Genomic DNA, 19,309 nt, shown 5'->3' with positions numbered 1-19,309 from the left:
GCTGCAGTCTCAGATTGGACTCCTTCTTTCTGTGCAGTTTCCTACCCCTCTTTTCCTTCTGAAATAGAAACATGACTATCATATTTTTATGTTTGTAATATAGAACAAACATAAAAGTTATAGGGTGTGGAACATTTCAGTGTTTGAGTTCTCTACCTTGTTGAATAAAGGCTGATGTGTCACATTTCATTTCATTGCATTTAGTGTGCTTTGCCAGCTGTTTATGATTTTAACTACTTGCGCTAATGCCCAGCTCTGCTGGGAGATGTCAAAAACTGTTAACAGACATCTACATAGCAGGTGGGATTTCTCAAAGGCCCCTGACTCAACATTGTCACTGACTTTACTGGGAGCAGAGTTAGGCCAGCGCTGGGTCCTTTGGAAATTCCCACTGACCAAGCAGTAAACAAAATACTAACGTTCACAGGGCCACGGGCCAGACATGAGTCTGCACAGTAACGTTTTGCGAAGTTTTGGCACTGCAGCAGAGCATCACAAAGTGGGGCCCGTTTTTCTGCACATACAGCGCAGGCCTGCGGCACGTGTATAGAGCAGAGAACTGACTTCTCTTTAGAGCACATTAGGAAAATGTGCAGAGTCTAGATAACTTAGGAAACACGCATTACTATTACCTGTAGTGCCAGCTTAGGGCAGTAAAGTCATTGTAAATAATACATAAATAGCTAATGCCAATCAGTTACACTAATTTATCATTGTATGATTTACTAGTGTTCAAACACATTATAGGATTTACAGATGTAGAATAATATCTACTATAGCGCCTAGTATAATAATATTTTCAACTGTCCACTGAAATGTGTAACATAAAACAAACTACAGTGATGCCAACTCTCAATTTTATCATAAGTCTTACAATATTTGGTATTCTTAAAACCCCAGCTGCTGGAGTCATATGATTAGATGAGACTCTCTGCTTTCATTAAAAACAAAAGGAAGTTTCTAGCCCTCAGAATTGAAAATGTGACACAAGTACACCCCTGAGAGTCAGAAACCAGAGACAAATAACAAGAACCAACATTTATTACTTTTGTAATGTTCTCCAAGATCTACTAGTGAAAAGCAATAGCTATCATCATTATTTATTAAAATCTCATGATTTTTAATCTAATCTCATGATTTTGTCATCAAGCTTGACTCTTGATTTTGGAATGTTTGTGGTTGTTATATCCAGAAACTTTGATGATAGTTTATGCAGGATTTATCACTGTTTCTGCACTGAAACCTAGTCAGTAACATTTATGGCAGAGGAGCAAGTAGGGTGTGCACTGTAGTCAGCTGGGGCAGAAGAAAGAGGCCAAACAGAAACAGAGATATCACCATTGGCAGAGCTTGGTGCTCACAATAAATGCAACAGAAACTCAGCAATCTCCAGTATATCTGTAGGCAACACCATAGCTTGGGAAGCAGCAGGTTAGTGTGATGGCTTTCATGATCCTTCAGCTGATCTGAACACTTAACACGGAGCTGGTACGGAAATGGAATATCCATTCCACAGGAAATGCTGACATTTTCACATTTGGGTTGGAATTGGAACAAAAAGTTGAAGTTTTGAAATTCCCCACGGAATGAAAATTAAAAAAAAAACAAGTTTGATTTGGATCCATCAGTACATTTGGTTTCGATAATGTCCAATTGTTTCATTTGATGAGGTAAAAAAGTTTAATTTCAATAATGTCAGAACTTTAGTATTACTTAAATATTAAATATAATAGATCCTAGAACAATGAAATTAATATGTAATATGTATCTACATGAAATTAATTGAAATGATCAAGTCAAAACAAAACTTTTTTTACTTTATTGAAACAACTGAAAGAGTTTGGTTCAACTTTTTCCCATCCATTTTTGTCAAAATCAGTAAGTTCCTGAGAAATGTTTTGATTTCCGTGAGACAGTTCTGGCTAAAGTTTTTCAGCCATCGCTATTTATACACAATTTCCTAGATGCCTTCAATACAGACAGAGCAAAATCCTACTCTCCTTTGCACAGCTGCTAAATTCTACTCTCATGGTCTCAGTGGTATAACTCCAGTGACATGAGTGGGGTTAGCCCACTTTTACACCTCTAGAACTCACACCAGTCTGGCCTGCTAGGTGTCTCGTGTGTGTCACATACCCTCAGTACCTATCACCACCACTTTGAGCCCATTTTCCCTACTCTGCACAATGCCTTAGGGCCCTGTTTTTCTCCAGAAGCATAGCTTGGGAGTCTATTCTCCCTTCATCCGATGAAGTGAGCTGTCGCTCCTGAAAGCTTATGCTCAAATAAATTTGTTAGTCTCTAAGGTGCCTCCTATTCTCCCTTTCTGTGACTCCAGCTGTCTTCCTTGTGCAATCAGCTTGAAAATCAGCATGTCCTGGGTCAATGTCACTTACCCTGGCCTTATCACCAGGCACCTGGGATTCTCACACCTGCAGTTTTTAACACCAATTTTATACTGTCAAAAGCATTTTGTAAACTCGGCTAACAAAGTGTAAAGTGCCTGCCACTCAATCCCTGCTAACTGAGCTGTATAACTGCAGAGTACAGACATCATCTTCCTTCTTTGTGCTTTCCCTTCCCAGCCTCCCTTCCGAGCTGTTCTCTTTGGGGGAATAGATCTGTCTAAAAACAGATTATGGACAATTCCATTGGAGCCTTATGACAATCGCATTTCATTTGATCATGTTGCAAACCCAACCCAACGGCGACTCCTCTTCAGGGACACCATATTTTATTCAGCCCAACAAGCATTTACCTTGATATCTTTTCCTCAAATCTGCACTATCTCAGTTCAAGATGTGTGACAAACAGATGTACTGAAGATATAAGAATGGGCAGCTCATCAGAGGAACTCCAGAGCTTCTGCAGTCCACAAAGGGACAAGCCACCGTGGCCCAGCTGACAAACCAGGTGACATGGCTGTCCGGTTTGTAAAAGCCGGGCAGCAAGCTCCAGAGATGAATGAATGGCAGCCAGATGGGCAGTGTGGATTTTCCCCATCCTCACTGACTGAACAGAGCTCTGTGGCACAAAGGTGCACAGGGCGGAAGCCAATCAATCAGGAACAATAATCAATTATCAGTGGATTTTGCTATTTGACTAGCTCTAGCAAATAGGAATATTTTTGCCATCCTCCTATTCCACAACTACTGGGACAGATTGCCCAACTGATTCACAGCCCCTTAGTGCCATTGTGGTGCAAAGGAGCCTAATCCATGGGGCCCTAATCCAGCTACAAATGCCCAGGAGAGAATACCTCTATTAGAGGGAACGACTTTCTGCCACCAGAATACCACAACTGGTCCTGTGTCTCCGCCCGCCCTCCTTGCCATGGGGACATGTCGGGGGAGCAAGGCATACTGGAGACTTGGATGGGGTGGGGCGGAACGGAGCAACCCTCCGTCCAGTATAGAGGATCTTATGCCAGTGACAGAACACAGAGCTGCCCGGCAGCAGCATTATGCGTCATCAGGGCTGGGGCTGTCCCTCATGCCAAGCAGCTTGCTGGCACAGGGGACACTCACCCGAGTTTAAGTAGTTTTATCTATTGAGTGTGACACCAGGTCATTTGGGTCTGGCCCTTCACTGCTGTTGCTGTGGTTGCTGACATTAGGCTAAAAGAAATGGAGGACTTGTGGCACCTTAGAGACTAACAAATTTATTTGAGCACAAGCTTTCGTGAGCTACAGCTCACTCCTTTTCTTTTTGCGAATACAGACTAATATAGCTGCTACTCTGAAACCTGACATTAGGCTATTGCTTAGCTCTGCGGCCTTTTCAGCTAGGCCCCTCCATGGATGCCAGCTGCAGTGACTCAGTAGAATCAAGAGCCCCATTCCTTGCCCCTCCAGCCCCTGCCCTCTCAGCCCTTCTGTGCACAGCTGGCTGGGTCACCAATGGGACACTCAAGATTCAGTTTGAAAGCCCTTTGTGATGGACAGACCAGAACTAACCTGAACTTGCCCCTCCCTGAACTGTTCCACTGGGTTAAATAATACTGCTACCTACTTGTGCTACTACTTGTGCTTTGCAAAGCAGGATCAGTCTCACTACCTCAGCTCAGCCACGGGGCGCATGAGGCACAGAGAGGTGATGTGCTGGCCCCAGGCCATGCAGTGCATCAATGGCGGAGCTGGAGAGACACCCAGGAGTTTTGACTTCCACTGAGGTGCTGTATCCATTGGCCCCTGCTACCTCCTCCATCACTGCATCCAAACACTGGCCACAGCTAAACCCCAGACAGCCACAGTTCTGTGCTGCCTGGGAGTGGTGGCAGCAAGGGCCAGTGGAGATGAATGACTCCCATGGGTAGGGAGAGACCCGGCCCTGTACTCTGGGGCACCATCCGGCAAAGGCCCAGAGTGGGGCTCAGTAGGAAATGGAGCAGAAGTGTGGAGCCTTGCAAAGGGGATTCTGGGCCCTGCCCCCTTTGCCCTCCCTCCTCTCAGTACCACAAGGCAGGAGGGGCTTCGGGAGCCCATAGGACATCCCAGAGACAGTAGGCAGCAGAAGGGGTCTCTCCCGATAGAGCAGACTGTTGAGCATGTCAGCAAGGCTCTGACACAATCCCTTAGGGGACCCACCCCAATGAATATCAGCATGTGTGCCTGCATTTAAAAGAGAAATCCAGCCCTCGGGGCGAGCCGGAGCACAAGAGAGACGGGCTAATTTAATTGCTTTGCGCTTTCCATCCAGAACAGCTCACTGAAAGTCTGCTCTTGAATCCCTCTCCTCCGGAATCCTGCCTAGCAGAGATGTTAGCAGGATGCTCCACTGGTTCCAGATCCCCACAGCTTCTGGGAGTGAAAGTTTTCAATGTTTGTCTCCAGTGAGATCCTGCAGAAATCCCACCGGTGTCGCCGTGCCCTAGCCAATGCCACCCTCCTACCATGGGGACTACAGGCCCGACTCCAGGAACCGTTATGTGCACACTGCACACATGAGAGGGGAGGCCTGAGCATGTCCATGATGCCAGCAGCAGGAGATGGGCCCGGCCTGGCCACATTGAGAGCCAGGGGAGTGAGGTGAAACCTGTTCATGCCCTTCTCCGTCCACTGTCCATCCATCCCTACAGGCCCCCTCACCCATGTGTTACAATGTCACTGTGTTCCCAGTGGGCCTTAACTTAGGAACAAAGACTGTATGAAGGATTCTTTTCCCTGTTACATTCACAGCATCCAAAGAGAGACAGACAAAAAAAATCAATCCTCTTGCTGGAAGGTTGCAAAGTAACACGACATTATCTCTTAGAATCCAGAACCTTAACACACAAGAACCAGAGAGAGACAAAGCAGGCTGCTCCCCAAACCAGAGCAGCACAACTCACCCCATCTTACTCTAGACTGGTGCTTTGCAGACTGACTGCAGCCATACTGAAAGACACATGCTTCCCTGCAGAGCCCCCTAGCCTGCAAGCAGGACCAGGAAACCTTTAAGAATTAAAATGACAGCTTGCAATTGTTACAGTTTTCAAAACAGCACTGTCACAAGGAAGCTGCATTTTTGGAGGAGGGGGAGAGGAGTCTCTGTGCTGTGGGCCTATTGTGTTCCCATTTATATTTGGAGTCCAAACTCCTTGGGCTAATGTGTTTCTAAGCATGTCATCCAGGGATAAAGTCGTGTTTAACATCACACTGGTTAAAGCACGTCATGCTAACATGATGCATTTCCTTAGCATAGACAAGGCCGATGAGAGCTGTGTGTTTGTATTTGGACCAGAACGTGTCCCCAGGAAATCAGCAACTCTGTGCTTCAGAGACCTTCCGAGTCTTCACAAGAGGCATGCCTGTGCACTGCGGCCACCTCCTTCTGCCTGTGCTCTGTGCAGTCTATCTCCTTAGACTTTGTCTTGTTTGTACAAGGTTCTAACTGTTACTCTTGGGAGAATTCTGTCCCACTGCGCATGCACAGAATTAATTTCCCCTGCAGATTTCTTTGCTTCAGTGAAGAAAAATGACTTTCTGACGGGGAAGCAAGGGAAGCCACAACAGCAGTCATGCGACCCTCCCCAGCGGTATGTTTTGGGTGCCCAGGGCAGCCAGCAGAGCAGAAATCACTGTGGGGCATGGGGCGGGACTGGGGAAGACCCAGGCTGGTGGCTCCTACCCTGCTTCAGACTCAGCTGCTAGTCCTGGCTGGGCAGAGGAGAACGGAACTTTCCTCTTCCCCTGCACGGCATTTAGGGCCATGTCAGACCCACCCCTATATTTCTCCCCAAAATGTAGGAAGCTCTGCAAACTCCCCGCGCCCTGCTTCCTGCACCCATCGCTCCTCAGCTGAAGGGGGAGGGATCACTGTACAGGAAACTGCTCCCCCATCTGCCCAACCCCCGTGCATCCAGACTCCCTCATATCCAGACCCTCCAACTGAGCCTCACCCCCCCACAGAACCCTCCCTGATGAGCCCCACTCCCTCTGAACCTGGACCACCCGAATGAGCCACCCACACCTGGATCCTCAACCAGCTGCACCTGGCTCCTTACCCCATTGAGCCCCACTCCCCCAGCATCTGGACCCCCCTGTTGAGCCCCAACCACTTTCACCTGGACCCCCCTCCATAGTCTCATTACTGTTGCACCCAGAACCCCCCAGCAAGTCCCTGTGCATCCAGATCCCCCACACACTCAGACCTCCCCACTAAGCCACCTGTATCCAGATTACCCCACACGGAACCCTCTCAACCCTCTCAGTGGTTCCCCCCACACTGAGCCCCTCCACACTTGGATCCTGCCTTCCTGAGCCTGTCTGCCCACACCTGATGCACCTGGCACAGAGGGGCAGGGCCTTGGGGTGTTTCTGGGGCAGGCCTGGTTCTTGCGCTGTGTCAGGGTTGGGTCAGTCTCACCACTGAGTGCATGTCCTGCAGAGGGGAGGGGAGAGCTGCACAGTGATCTCCCACCTCTGTGCAGCCAGTGGCCTGTACTCCCCAATGCCTCATGCTGAGCTACTCTCCCAGTGCCCCCGTCCACAGCAGTAGTGTTATTCAGGGGTCTTGTTGGACAGAAGTGTTTTCACTACACATTAGCCGTGAAGCACATAGCCTCAGCTGGGGACAGCAGCTTTGCCATTCCAGATTTTGTCTGTTGTAAGGGGAAATCAAGGCGCCAGCCTTCTAGCTCCTCCCAAACCAGCTTTGCTTTCTAAGTGCCTGGGGAGGGGCATCCCAGATTCAGTCTGTATCTCACAGTCCAGGTCAATATGAGACACCACCAGATCGGCCTCGTGTCATGTGATCTCATGACTCCTCTCTCTCATGTTTTTCCAAGAGAAACAATGTGAAGAGGTTTTCTGCTCCCACCCCATATCTATGGTCCTTCTCTGGCCCCCTCACAGTATCTGAGCACCTCCAAATCTTCACTACATTTATTTACACAGCTCCCTGGGAGAAGCAGCAGGTCCATTGTGCAGGTGGGAAGCAAGGCACCCCAAGATTAAGTGACTCACCTAATGTTGCCCAGGAAGTCAGTGCCAGAGTAGGAATTTGAGCCCCAGATTACAACCCTAGTCACTGACCATCCCTTATTCAGGCCAGGCTCCTAATGCCAATGTCAAAGGGTTCCTGAAGCCCCCTGCTGGAGTAGGTGGGGGACAGGCTGGATTATCTCAGAAGAGCTGAAGGGACACATGAGCTTCTCTTGGCTCTCAGTCCCCAGTGCACTCTCTGCTTCAGCCGGACATGAATTGCCGCAATGAGGCTGGGATTTTTCTTAATGGAGAAAGGGACAGTTCTTGTGGCGCAAAAGGGCATGTTTCAGGAGCAGCAGCAAAGCGGTAGCATGTGCCTGGCCTCTGCCCTCTCCATCCCCACAGCCTGCCTTGACACCCGGTGCCATCACAGTCCCTGTACTCTCCTGAGCTATTGCTGCTGGAGACCCATCCATCCCTCAAGGGGAGCAGGAGAACAGGGTAATGGCACTAGCCCCTTCTGCATTCGCTTGGGCAATGGACTGGGAGGAAGCAGACCTGGGTGCTATCATAGACACTACAGTTGGTTCAGTGTGTCAGCTTGAGGAGCTCTCGTGCCTGCTCTGTGCCTCAGTTTCCCCATCTGTAAATGTCTGTAAGCCTCCCTGTCTACAGGGCTTTGAAGGCTGTCATGTGGGTGGCAGCAGAGTCTCCATGCCTGGAGGCCACAGTGCAAATTAGAACTTTGTGACAGGCGAGCTGATCCTGCAGCCTGATTCCACAGCAGGGCGATTAGCAGGGACGAAGCACTTGGCTCCATACAGGGTTCCGTGAGGCAGGGCAGCCTGGCCCCCGTGCAATGTCTGGCCACTGCTCCGCAAGCCTCAGGATGAAAGGCAGGACAGTAGGGCAGCCTCTCCATGTGCCTGGAACCCCACAGAGCAAAGGAGCCCAGGCTCTTGGCTGAGAGCCCAAGCCACTGGTGCTGCACCCCATGCGAGCATTCCAGGTGGCTCGGCAGGCCACAGGATGTTGGAAGGTGCCTCCCAGAAAGGACAGCAGCTGAGGCAGGGTCAGATCCCTCCCTCTACATTTCCAGAGCCCAGGCCCTCTCCCTTCAGTCTCAGTTCTTGTGGTTTCAGACTTTAATCAGGATTATTTGTCTTTATTTGAAAGGCAACACACAGGGAGAATAGATTGGACTTGCAGATGTGGCTTATACTAGCTCCAAAGTGCAGGGTGGTCTCGGTGTGCGATTTGCTGCAATACACTGTAAGTGTGGCTAAATGCACCTCTGTATGTACACCTGCACACCAGTGTAATAATCTTTGTACAAAATATGGCTTGTGAGGTACCATTTGAAAACTAATAACTTGCATCATTATCTATATATAGTTATGAACATAAACTAAAATTACGACTGAAATGTCTTTACCCGGCAAGTCTGGGGAGAGGGTAAACCTGTTTCTCAAAGACAAAGGACAAGCTGATGCCTCTAGCCAGGTGTCATCAAAGCTGATTTGCCATCACCTGTCAAGTGGCCGTTCTTTGGTAAGAAAGGGGGCAGGAACAGATCAATCTGCAGTTTAGCAACAACATGGAACCTCCTTCACCATGAGACTCCATGTCTCAGTTGGAAGGAACTTTATCTAGGGGAAACCTTCAGGAACATGCATTTTCCAGGGTGAGTGGCCTATAAAAGTGAGGGACAAAACCAACTGAGGGATTCTCTCTTTCTATCTCTCTCTTGCCCTTTCTCCTAAGAGGACAAAGAAGCCAGCTCTTTGGACTTGGACTCTTCCGACTTGAGAATTTGGTCAACCCTGTTGTTGGGATCCTGTCGTAAGGGTTTTACCTCAAATCTAGTTTAAGTTACTAGGCAGCATTTTATCTTTAATTCTCTTGTAACCATTTCTGACTGTAATACCTTGTACTCGTACTCACTCCAAATCTCTCTCTTTGTAGTTAAATAAACTTGCTTTATTCTTTAATCAAAATTAACCCAGTGCTGTGTTTAAACTGAACTGTTTACAACTCCATTTAAAGTAGCAAACAGTTGTACATCAAGCCCTTAAGGGGTAATGGACCTTTAGTATCTGAACTGCCCAGGAGAGGGTGGGACAGTGCAGAACACACGATCCAGGACTGGGAGTGTGTTGGGGTCACCCTGCAGGTAGGAATCAAGGCAGGTGGCAGCCAGAGTGTGGCTGGTATTTGCTGACAGGCTGCGGGATCAGAGTTGCTGGACCAGGGCTGTGGCTATACACAGACAGTCAGTCAAGCTGGCAGGCTGTTTGAGAGGTACCCCAGGTTGTAGAGCAAGTGGTGACACAACCCCTCACTGGTCTGGATTGCACCCTGAAATGTGATAGTAGGTCATGGAGGGCAGGGTGGAAAGAACCCTAACTTTCCCCCCAGACTATAGATTTTTCCTGCTGCATGGTTCTTTCTCCCCTGGCTATTCTGCATTCTTAGCCAGTGACAGGGAAATAATGAATTGTGATTCATTAGTTTCTGACCAGGATGCATGTTCTGCATCTAAAATTCAGAAAAAAATGGTGATGGAAGCACAGAATGCGGCACAGCTCTAAACAATTACACTGCCTTCCATCAGGGACTGTGTCCTGTGCACTCCAGCAGTGGGCTAGGACAGATCTCAGCATTCCAGGAGCATAATGCGATTCCAAAACTAGCAGATCCGACCTGCTGGTGTGCCAGGATTCTGAGCGCCCATTTACACAGAATCTTTCATTCCAAAGGAACCCAAGGCACTTTATAAGGTATATCTTTGTAAACAATTTCACCCACCACTGAAATGCAGCTAGCTCTGGGGTAGAACATGGCAGCTATTCAGAAAAATGCTACACAAGAGCTAAGTGGAAGTGGTGAAATTACAGTGACCCGGACTGTAATTTGGCCTAGGATGCCATTGCTAAGGCCCCATGAAATAATAGATCTGGGATCCATGGGTATAGTATGCAGTAAGATTGCTAGTAAGCTTTCATGGGCTCTACAGTGGGATCAGGATCTGAGCTGTACATCTGGTCAATACTGCATCATCAGATGCCCCATGCCAGGGGATTGACTCAGCCCTCACTTAGAGGCAACAGCACTCCCTGCCCATCATCACCACTGCCTACAGGGTGGTGTCTGCGAGCTATCCTTGTGGATGGTGACCTGGCTTTCCTACCTTCTGTCTGGATCCCAGCAATGCAATGTACCTGGGCTTGAAGTCATCAACTCCAGCTAGTACAGACTACAGCAGCACATCTCCTCAGCAATATGGGCTATAGCTAGCTCTTCAAACCTGTTCTTCACTCCCTACATAGCTTCCCACAGAACAGCTAGTCAGGTCACACGTCTGAGTCCCTCTAGTGCCACATGGTGCCACGTCCACCTATCGTGCCACACACACCTAGAGAGCTCCATAGTGCCATGCATACCATTAGCGCTGCACAGTACCATGCATCCCTATAGCACCCCACGGTGCCATGCACACTTGTAGCACCCCACAGTGCCATGAGCGCCGGTAGTGCACCATAGTGCCATACACACCTGTAGCACCCCACGGTGCCTATAGTGCTCCACAGTGCCATGCACACTTAATCTTGTTCTGCCCTGACTTTTGCACTGATCTCCCTGGAAATGTTCCCCTCACTTTTGAGCCAGCAGTGCCCAGTTTAGGAGCGCTCTATTCCATGGTCGGGCCAGGCCTTTGAGCCTCTCTCTCATTGTTACATCTGTCAAATTTGTCTCCACTCAGAATGCCAATCTAGCTGGCAAAACCCAGCACATGCGCCCTGAAAACATCCCTCCGTTGTTGGTCTCTGCGCCACACATTAATCGCCCAGTACACTTGCCGAGATGTGACCTCTGCCCTCCATTGGAGAGCGCTGGTGACAGTCTCCAGTCAGGAGGCCACCAGGCAACAGTGCTCAGATAACTCTAGCAGGAGGAGTCAGGATCATCCACTGCTCCCTATTGTCAGCAAGCATTTGGAAAAGCTCTGCCTGAACTGAAAGCTTGTCCATGACCTCCCTGCTTGGATGTGGGACACTCTCCAGCCAGGTCACTCCTTGTGACAGCCTGACGTGCTGGCCTACCCAGGCTGCTGGGCTCACTCAGCTCTGCTGTGCGATCAGATCGCCAGGAGGAACCCACACTGCAGTGCTGTGTGCCCAGAGAACACCACAATAACATGTATGTCGGGCTTCAAAGTGCCGCTGGGCCAGACCGCTGAGTGGGCTGGGCCTGAGCTACAGACCATGCTGTGCTGAGCCGTCTGACCACACTGGCCCAGGGGCTGGCCAGAGACTTCCTTTCCATGACTAATGGGGAGGGGTCGGTAGTGGTTTTAGTTCTGATGCGGAACAGACCCAAGACCTTTCACAATGTTTCACAGTGCAGGAGAGTCAGAAACCCACTCCAGAGCAACCCATTGGTCAGGGCACTCGGCTGAGGCTGGGGCCAGGTCCTTGCTCTGCTGGATGCATAGGTGGGGTCCCAAGTTCCCTCACTGCCTGGCTATTGGCTGTTCCAGAGGAAGGCTCATTCTCTCTCTGGGTTTTCCAGAAACACATGGAAAGGTCGGGAGATTGTCCCAATATAGAGCAGGAAACTTTCTGAAATTTCAGAATGTTCTTCAGATGGGAAAACTATTTCCTGCCTGGCTCTCAGGAGACCCTGTGCCCTCTGCCGCTTGTACCAGTCCCATGCCTTAGCCACTCTGCATCTCCTCTCTCCTTAGAGTAACTTCTCCAGGTCAGACCTTCCCTTGGTGCAACTCCATTCACTCCAGAGGGGTTCCATCAGGGATGAATTAGCCCATTACCTCAGTGGAGGCACTCTAGATTCACGCTGGTATGAGTGTGAGGGGAATGGGGCTCTCCAGCCACTTCACTGCAGATATTCAGCTGCTTCACTAATCCTATATGGGCTGCAAAGCAAGAGTCCCCCAACTCCCCCAGGCCTTCTGCTTCCGCTAGCTCCTTCCTCAGTTGTCCCTGCTGGAGTCTCTCTCATCCTGGAGACATATCTTCCCTTCACACAGCTACTGCTCCTTGCCTGTTACCCAGCACTGCTCACTCCCACGATGGAAACTCCGACGGTCTTCTGAGGGAGCCACTTCCCGCGCTTGGCCCTTAGCAGGGAAGACAGGTTTTGCCATTGCAAAGGCAGCAGGCTAGAAAGGCAGAACCCTGACAGGATCCAGCCCTTCTCTGCACTGACATCCAGCTCTCTTGTCTGGATCCCAGCCTGCCCCTCTGCGCCTATCGCAGGCTCCCCTGAGGCTCAGTGGAGACGGGTGCTGCATTGTCTTCAGAACAGGGCTCCTGGAAGCCAGTGCTGGGTCCAGGCTGCCAAATTTGGATCTAGATCGGAATTCACCTAAACCCAGGAGGTGTTTGGATCTCGCATTCTGGTTGGGATCCATCTTCCGTCCATGAAGGAGAATCAGATGAAATAAGGAATGAGCAGCTTCCAGACATCCAGAGCTATGCAAACAGTTAACTCAGATGCTGCTCTGGGGTGTTGTCTGGGTTAATTGTACCTAGAGAGGTGTAGTGGCAGTGAAAAGGAGGAGGCTCAGGGCTGCCATGGGGAAGAACAGTGTGTGGCAAACAAACCAGGGCCACGGTCAGTCCCAGTACCCCCAGCTTGTGCTCAATGCAGCATACCCTGGGGGCCTGAGGACAGGGGGTCATGGCGGAGCGGTGGAGGGGAGGGACTACCCATGGCAGAGCCTGCAGAAAGCCATGGCTCAGGCTGGGTGGCCGGTGGTGTCTGAATAATCAGCCCTGCAGTGAGTGTGGGCTGCCAGCCGCTCAGATGCCAGGAATTGTTTTATTAAATCCTTTCAGACGGAAGAAAAACCTGAAGCCGCAAATGAAGTAGAAGTGGCAGGAGTCATCGCTCAGCGAGACACTAACTCTGCTTCCAGCTGGTACCAATGAAGGCCCTGACTTAGGGGAGCATGTCAGGGAAGTGCAGGCAGGGGCTGGATAATGATCCCCTGATGCAGGATAATGCTATGGTGTTTAGAGAAAATCAACCCCTGGGGGATGCTGACATGCTCCTCTGAGGCAGGAGACACCATTAGTGTCTCCAGCACAGGCAATCTCTGGTGGCCCCAGGTTGCCGGTGCAGGGGCTCTTCTGACACTGCCCCATGTCCCTGGGCTACTCTCCCTCAGCCGAGCAAGGCACAGGGGAAGCCCCAGCTGCATTCAAGCTGTGGGCTAGAGAGCTGCAAATCCTGGCTGGGGATTGGTCAGGAGATTGGCTAGCTGCACGGTGAGGGTCAGGAGTCTTCGGGGGGCTGGACTGAGCACAGGGCCGTGTCAGGGCCAATCAGAAGGATTCAGGCCCCAGATCCCACAGGGCTGGGCTGGTTCTGTTTAGCTCCTCCACCGGCAGGCTGGGAGGGGAGAGGTGGATTTTGCTGCTGCTCATAGCATGGCGTGGCTGTCAGTGTGCTGCCAGTGTGGGCTAAGGGAACTCAGACCCTGCTCCAGAAGCCCCTGCAGAGACAGGAGGACAAGGATGAGCCGCTCTGATTCCATGGTGTGTGCACACACACCAGAACCAATTCACACAGCCTCAGTGCTCCCGGGCAGCCGTCACAAGTGCCAGGACCCCAGTTTGGGGATGACCCCGCCCCCTTGCTTCTCACTGCAGCCAAGGAGACAAACCCATGAGAACTAGCGACACTGCAGCTCACCATGTGCAGCATTAGCTGCTCTGCTGACAAACCAGAATGACACGCATGCGCATGTGAGTCAGTCCGGCATGTCCCCGAGTTTGGCAATGCACCAGCAGTGTCACACGGCCCATTATGTTGCCAGCCCAGGGTGCCTGGCTGAGTGGCATGTGCAGCACTAGCCCTCTGACCCCCATGCCATCCCACTCAGGGCTGTAGGATTGTCCCCAGCAGGCCCAGCTGTTGGGATCCCTGCCAATTGCTGTGTAGCACCCTGCAGCCTGGGGCAGTTCTGTGCAAAATGGTCTGTCTCACTGCTAAGAGAGTGCAGTCTGCAGGGCAGGGTGGAAGCAGCCACCCAACAGGTGGCGTGGCTCACAGGTGCCAATGTGTGATCCTGTAGCAGAGGTAACCTGGCCATTGGGGCCAGGGAGTGGCATTGTTCACATCATCAGAGTAGCAAGGGCTGATCTGTGCATGTCCGGCTCTGTCAGGAAGCGTGGCCTGCTTCATGCTGCCAGGGCAGAGAGGAACTGACCTTCTGCCTGAAGCAGACCCCAGGCGCTGGATGGCTATCCCTCCACAGGGAGTGCTTTCTGCTGGGTCCCTGCCCCTCTGCTTCAGCCCAGCCCTTAGCCGGGGGCTGCATGCTCTTCAGGAAGCCTCAATGAGCATCAGCCACACCTGAGGTGTCCCCCGCACAGATACTGTGTGGGGGGCACCTGCTCAGCTGGGCCCAGGGCATGATAGGCACTGCTGCACCTTGCCCAAGGGGACCCGGCCACTTGCTGTATCATATCTAGATGGCCCCCCACTAGCCACAGGCTGGTCACTGAGACGGGTTTGCAGTTAGGCACTGCTGCCAATGGGATGCCAGCACGTTCCTCAGTGCTCTGCTAACAGGAGCCCTGCAGCAGCAGTGAGCTCTGGATACTCTGTGGGCAGGAACTACCTCTCCCCTGCCCCCGCGGAGCACGCGGGAACACGTCAGTGAAGGGACAGGCTCTGAAGAGCACAACTGGTTCCCTGGAGCAGCCTGAGGTGTGAATACTTACTGCTCAGGGCTTGGTTTTCTGCAGCAGATAGGCCCCATTTGCACTCTCCACTGGGCAGGAGTGGTGGCAGAGGTGTGAAGTGAGCTGTCTGGGCAGAGCCCAGAGCCTTCTTCAGAGCCGCAGCTCAGCTGTGCATGAACACGCCCCAGCAGAGACTTCAGGAGGAGCATAAATTCCCGTCTACAGAAGCGTGCATGGAACAGAGCGTCCTTGCCATGCAGCAGGGAGGCTTTCCCCAGCCACCACAGCTATGTCCAGCAAATACTCAACACTGAGCTGCCACGGAGGAACGCAGCCATTTGGATCTGTGGGAGATGGACAAGGCCCCGAAAGAGCTGCAACCGTGAGTGATGCACATTCTCTGCTAAGCCTAGGGGAATGTGCCGGAGACGTGTGGCTGGAAGCTGTTGGCAAAATGCCACTTTTTCCAGAGCTCAAAATGAGACTGGAGTTCGAAAGGCAAGTTAGCCTTTAGGTTAGTGAGTACTGTGGCATGTGAGAGCTTTGCAGTTCTGGGCTTGCTGAGCAGTTATCACAAACCACTATAGGCCGTTGACCCCATGCCTGGGGCTTGTTGCAATCACTAGATCTGTCTGACCAGTAAAACACCTCATGTGCGTTCAGATCCTTGGGGCCGTATGATTCACGATTCACTTGGGTTCGAATGGCCGCTGCACACTGGGGCAAGTGCTCACCAGCCCTGCCCCTTTTGCCTTCATGCAAACCATAGACTCACAGAAATATGGGGCTGCAAGGGCTCTCAAGGGGTCATCGAGTCCAGCCCCTTGCGCTGAGACCAACCCTGACAGGTGCTCACCAGCCCTGCCCCTTTCATGGATTATAGGACAAACAATGATTTGTCCAGAAATCCACACTGGAAAGCATGTGGCTCACTTTCCCTGGTTTAAACTGTTTCAGGCATCCAATCTAAGGGCAGAAACACCAATCACACAGCTGAGCATGGAACAGGTGAAGCAAACATTTGTGAGCCCCTTATCATCAAATTAGGATCAAACAATAATCCCCAGCTCTGTTGCAGCACTTCTCATCAGTAGAGCTTGAAGCGCTTAACAAAGGCAGCTCAGACTCATCATCCCCATTCATTTTACAGTGGGGAAACTGAGGCACAGAGCAGGAAAGCAACCCAGAAGGCCAGTGGCAGAGCTGGGAAATAGAACCCAGGATTTCTGAGTCACAGAGCTCTACTCACTAGGCCACACCACTACCCAGGCTGTTGGGACAACAGTCACAAATAAATGCTGGCGTGGCCCCAAACCATCCTCTCCCAAGATGAAGGGCTGAATTCTTCCTTGAGAGTCTTGGCAGCAAGTAGCTTGACCATCTCTCTATACACCCAGCCCGTGCCCAGCCAGTGGGCTGGGGACTGAATGGACATGCAGCTCTCCGCCTAGCACTCAGTTCCATCTCTACAGCGGAAACACCGGGCTGGGGCCAAGAGCAGCTGCGGTAGGTTAAGACAGTGGGGTTGCTCCAAATTTACACCCAAGTACTTGGGATGAGAGTCTGGCCCGATGGCCCTCACTCCTGGCTTGACATAGCTCCCCACAGGGCCCCATCAAAGCTCCGGGCTCAGGCTACGCTAGTAGCCCAGGGCACTTTGGCCTCAGTGAGGCAGGATGGGCTGTGCACAGACTTCTCCATAGTGTGGACCAAAATATAATAGAGAACTTGTCCCATGGGCACCTCCCTGGCGATGCACAGCCCTCCCGCCCCAGGCCCCTTAGCAATGGCACAGCCCCCTCAATGCCCCTTGGTGATGGCACTGCCCCCGCAATGCCCTTTAGCAATGGCACAGCCCCCCTTAGTGATAGCACAGACCCCCCCCATGCCCCTTAGACATGGCACAGACCCCACAATGCCCCTTAGCGATTGCACAGCCCCTCCACTGCCCCTTTGCAATGGCACAGACCCCCCATTGCCCCTTTATTTTGGCACAGACCCTCACCCACCCCTTATCAATGGCACAGACCTCCCACTGCACCTTAGTGATGGCATAGACCCCACAGCCCCTTAATGATGGCAAAGCCCGCCCATGGCCCCTTAGCTGTGGCATGGCCCCCCCACTGCCCTTTAGCAATGGCACCGCCCCCCCATGATCCCTTAGTGTTGGCACAGCCCCCGCCACCTCTTAGCGATGGCAGAGACCCTCCCCCCACGGTCCCTTAGAGATGGCACAGACCCCCCCACGTCCCCTTAGTAATGGCAGAGACCCTTATGCCCTTTAGTGATGTCACAGACCCCCCCTGCTCCTTTTCCCCTCCCATCACAGCCATTCTGGGGCAGTGATTGCTAACACAGTAAGTAGCATTAGGGGGAAGAGATTCATGTATTTTTCTGATGTCATTAATAAAAGTTTCTTCCTGGACACGATGGGAGTTGGCACTGTGTGCCCAGTAAGTTCTCAGTGGCCTAACCCCGAACACCACCCTGCACCCTGTGGGGTGTAGCGGGGAACCCCAGCCCACCGGGCACAGTGGGGAGTGCCAGAGCCAGTTTGTGTGGGGCAGCGGGGAAAGCCAGCACACAGGGCATAGAGGGGAATGCCAGACTCCAAGGTGAGGGGCACAGCAGGGAATGCCAGGCCCCAGTGTGCAGGGTGCAGCAGGGAACGTCAGACACCACCGTGCAGGGCACAGTGGGGAATGCCAGGCCCAACGTGTGGGGCAACGGGGAAAGCCAGACACCAGCATGTGGGACACAGTGGGGAATGCCAGACCCCAGGGTACAGGGCACAGTGGGTAATACCAGTCCCCAGTATGTAGGGCACAGCAGGGAACACCAGACCCCAGCACACAGGGAACAGAGAGGAACACCAGACTCCAGGGTGCAGGGCACAGCCGGTAATGCCTGTCCACAGCGTGCAGGGTGTAGCAGGGAACACCAGACCCCAGGACGTGGGACACCTCTCCTGTCAGTGCAGACAATGTCTACACTGAAGCGCTACGGCAGGTGCTGTGATTGAAGTGCAGACAAGCCCTAAGTGAAATGTTCCTTTCCCAAAGGCAGTGCAGAGCTACTCATGTGGCACTAGGGGGCGAAAAGGCCTCTCCTACCCATGGGCTGCTGTGCATTGCTGTATACCTGAGCTCTCTCCCCTGCCCAGGACTTAGGCATTATTGGCTCTGTCCCGGTGCAGGAAGCTCTCTGCTCAACTTCTGCCCCTCCTGCACTCACCTTTAGAGGCTGGAGTTTGGGATGCGGGCGCTGCACGTTTCACAGCCCTACCATTAATAAGCACTAGCTTTTCCCCACTCTGGCTCTGATTTGAGTCCATTTATCAGACATCAAGAATTATAACATTCAAAAACCAGTCGGAGAACACGTCAACCTCCCTGGTCACTCAATTTCAGACCTAAAAGTCTCAATTCTCCAACAAAAAACCTTCAAAAACAGACTCCAACGAGAAACTGCAGAATTGGAATTAATTTGCAAACTGGACGCTTAATTCCAATTCAGCAGTCTCTCGTTGGAGTCTGTTTTTGAAGCTTTTTGTTGAAGTATAGCCACTCTTAGGTCTGTGATCAAGTGACCAGAGAGATTGAAGTGTTCTCCAACTGGTTTTTGATGTTATAATTCTTGACGTCTGATTTGTGTCCATTCATTCTTTTGCGTAGAGACTGTCCAGTTTGGCCAATGTACATGGCAGAGGGGCATTGCTGGCACATGATGGCATATATCACATTGGTAGATGCGCAGGTGAACGAGCCTCTGATAGTGTGGCTGATGTGATTAGGCCCTATGATGGTATCCCCTGAATAGATATGTGGACAGAGTTGGCAACGGGTTTGTTGCAAGGATAGGTTCCTGGGTTAGTGGTTCTGTTGTGTGGTATGTGGTTGCTGGTGAGTATTTGCTTCAGATTGGGGGTCTGTCTGTAAGCAAGGACTGGTCTGTCTCCCAAGATCTGTGAGAGTGATGGGTCGTCCTTCAGGATAGGTTGTAGATCCTTGATGATGCGTTGGAGAGGTTTTAGTTGGGGGCTGAAGGTGATGGCTAGTGGCGTTCTGTTGTTTTCTTTGTTGGGCTTGTCCTGTAGTAGGTGACTTCTGGGTACTCTTCTGGCTCTGTCAATCTGTTTCTTCACTTCAGCAGGTGGGTATTGTAGTTGTAGGAATGCATGATAGAGAT

The 19,309-nt window shown here is 51.4% G+C and overlaps 1 protein-coding gene across 1 annotated transcript in view; it reads right to left on the bottom strand.

The window, feature by feature from the left end:
• The window catches only part of SHISA6 (shisa family member 6), a 395,911-nt gene that overhangs the window by 74,696 nt on the left and 301,906 nt on the right, over positions 1-19,309 (bottom strand). The window lies entirely within an intron of this gene.

The sequence above is a fragment of the Dermochelys coriacea genome, chromosome 14, assembly GCF_009764565.3.
Source record: "Dermochelys coriacea isolate rDerCor1 chromosome 14, rDerCor1.pri.v4, whole genome shotgun sequence".
Lineage (NCBI taxonomy): Eukaryota > Metazoa > Chordata > Testudines > Dermochelyidae > Dermochelys > Dermochelys coriacea.
The sequence above is the reverse complement of the archived record's forward strand: the minus strand, read 5'-3'. Positions and strand labels throughout refer to the sequence as shown.